This window comes from Macaca mulatta, chromosome 1 (genome assembly GCF_049350105.2).
Source record: "Macaca mulatta isolate MMU2019108-1 chromosome 1, T2T-MMU8v2.0, whole genome shotgun sequence".
Taxonomy (NCBI): domain Eukaryota; kingdom Metazoa; phylum Chordata; class Mammalia; order Primates; family Cercopithecidae; genus Macaca; species Macaca mulatta.
This window is the reverse complement of record NC_133406.1, coordinates 61138878-61141344: the sequence shown is the minus strand read 5'-3', so window position 1 is coordinate 61141344 and position 2467 is coordinate 61138878.

Here is a 2467-nt window from a genome sequence, read left to right as displayed (position 1 = left end):
GTTACTTTTTACAGTAGTTTACTTCCAACTTGTAATAGACCGTGAAATTAAGTCGGGAGCCCCTGGGCTAAAGGGTCTTCGAAGTCCTTTCTGGCTTAAACACTGTAAAGCCTTCAACCTCTAGGTGAGGTCACACATTCTTGGAGATGTCCTCCCAGATATCAGGCACACCATCCGGGCCCCCTGGTCAGCCTAGCAGAAGGAGAGCCATCACCCCGAGGGGACCTGTTGGTAACATGCCTGTTTAACACTGCAAGTATTTTGAGCCATAGAGAAACTTTCCTTTCCTGTCCCGCCGTGGCCTCAGCTTTAGCTACACACCCCTCTGTACTTGTCTACCTCTTGGGATAAGCATAATATATAGAAAGAATCTTAGATTACTCATTACTTGGTAGAGATATTTTATTTGAAAGCACATCCCAAACATAACCTCCTCCTGCCCAGTCCTAAATCTCAGGCACCAAAGAAGGCCAAGCTCTATCCTGAGTACTATAAGTGAGAAAACCAAAGGCAAAATTATGAACTATCTTGAGGATATCTGTTCAAAGCAATTGTCCTCCACCTTATATGGATTCTCTCGGATCCTGGAGCAGATTAGAAACAACAGGTAGTATTGGGGGCAGTCCATTCGTGCTCTCTTTAAAACCAAGCTGGCAAACTCTTGTTTTGAAACTAACATAGAACAAGCAATTTGAGAGAAGGGAAATTGGTGTAGCCCAATGTTGTCATTTTTTTCTTATTAAGAGTCTCAAAGTCCCTTGTGAAGGAGGGGAACATCCAAACAGTTCGCAGCCAGGGACATTCTTAGGAAGGACAGCGGAAGCCACAGAGCTGCTTCTGCCGTGGGGTCTATATGCCTAAAACTGAGCAAAGAATTCAACTTGGTGGGCTAGACTCTGCCTCAAAAATGAACAAAAACGAAACAAGACTTCAAGTTAGCGTTTGTGGAAAGGAGGAAAAAAACCTCGTCTGCCTTTTTGTCTCACGAACACAGAAACAAACACTAATGAAGGCTCCCAATCTGGCAGAAATCTAAGGAATTAGAGAAAAAGGAACAAAAATAAAAGGACACCAGACATCCAGTTTCTCAAGCCAGATGTGACCCTGGAAACTGGTGTCATGAGGAAGAAAAACAGCTGTTAGTCATGTGATGATTCAGTGATACAATTATTTCATCATCAAAAGAGGCTTTGATAACTTCACCATTAGCAGTAAGAGTAAAAATAGAAAAAGAGGAAGGAGGAGCTTGATTTCAGCACTAGTCTGATTCATTCACTTTAAAAGACCCAGGCTTGTGGCCTGCACTGGTAATGGAATCTAGCTATTAAAAATGGTTCTATCTGGTGACGAAATTTCAAGAAATGTTGAAGTTGGCAAAGTGGATTGCTCTATTTAGCAAAATATTTTCAGCTATGGTGGTCCACTAAAACACCAAGAAAAAGAACAAAAGAAACAAAAATCTACTGGATAGAGTTTGCATGAAATCCACAATCCTGCAGTTTCAAAGGAGCGGGAATATATTGCAAATCAATGTCGGACATTTGCATTTTTCTGAGCTTTTTGTGGAATGGAGTGTTGGGGAGGGACTTTCTGCTTTTTATGGGTGGATCCAGTGAAATGATTGCTGGTCCTGATTAGAGGCCCATGGTTTCAATAATCTAGCATTCTCCCAACTGTGTCTTTAGCCTCTCTTTCTTTCTCTTCGGCCTACAAACAGGCTACAGAAAGTGCTGTCTGGGCTACATGCTTAGATGATCCCATCCTAAATACAACTTTCCATTGACTGGGGTCCCTTTCTAGCTATGGCTCTAGCAATCAGCTCTTCTTCCCAGACAAGTTGTTTGGGAGAGAAGTCCGCATGCTACCCTGTTAGAACTGCCATATAAAATACAGGATGCCCATTGAACTTTAATTTCAGATAAATGACAAATAGTTGATGTATGTCCCATGCAATATTTGGGACATACTTATTATACTAAAAATTTATTCACTATTTATTTGAAATTCAAATGTCAGATGAATTGAAATTTAAGTGAACATCCTGTATTTTTATTTGCTAAATCTGACAATCTGACTCCTAGTATTCCTTCCTCACTTTCTATTTGTTGCTCAGCCCATGGAAACCTGGTTTTTACCTCCACCTCCCACTGAGACTGCTCTCCCCAGCCTCCCCAAGGACCTCTTACTGATCGAATTCACAGGACACGTTTCCACACTCCATGGCAGGGGCCTCTCTGGAGGACTCTGCAGGCACTGCTGGCATCTCTGTCCTGGTGAAGCTGTCTTCCCTTTTGGCTTCCATGATGCATTGCACTGCTTGTTTTCTCCACCTTTCTCTGACTGCTCCTTCCCTGTTTCCTTCACCAGCTGCGCTTCTTAAGCCCCCTCTTACATGTTCAGTGCTACCCAGGGCTCTGCCCTTTGGCCTTCGGCACTCTCTATACACAGAGCTGGATTTGCTGCCATA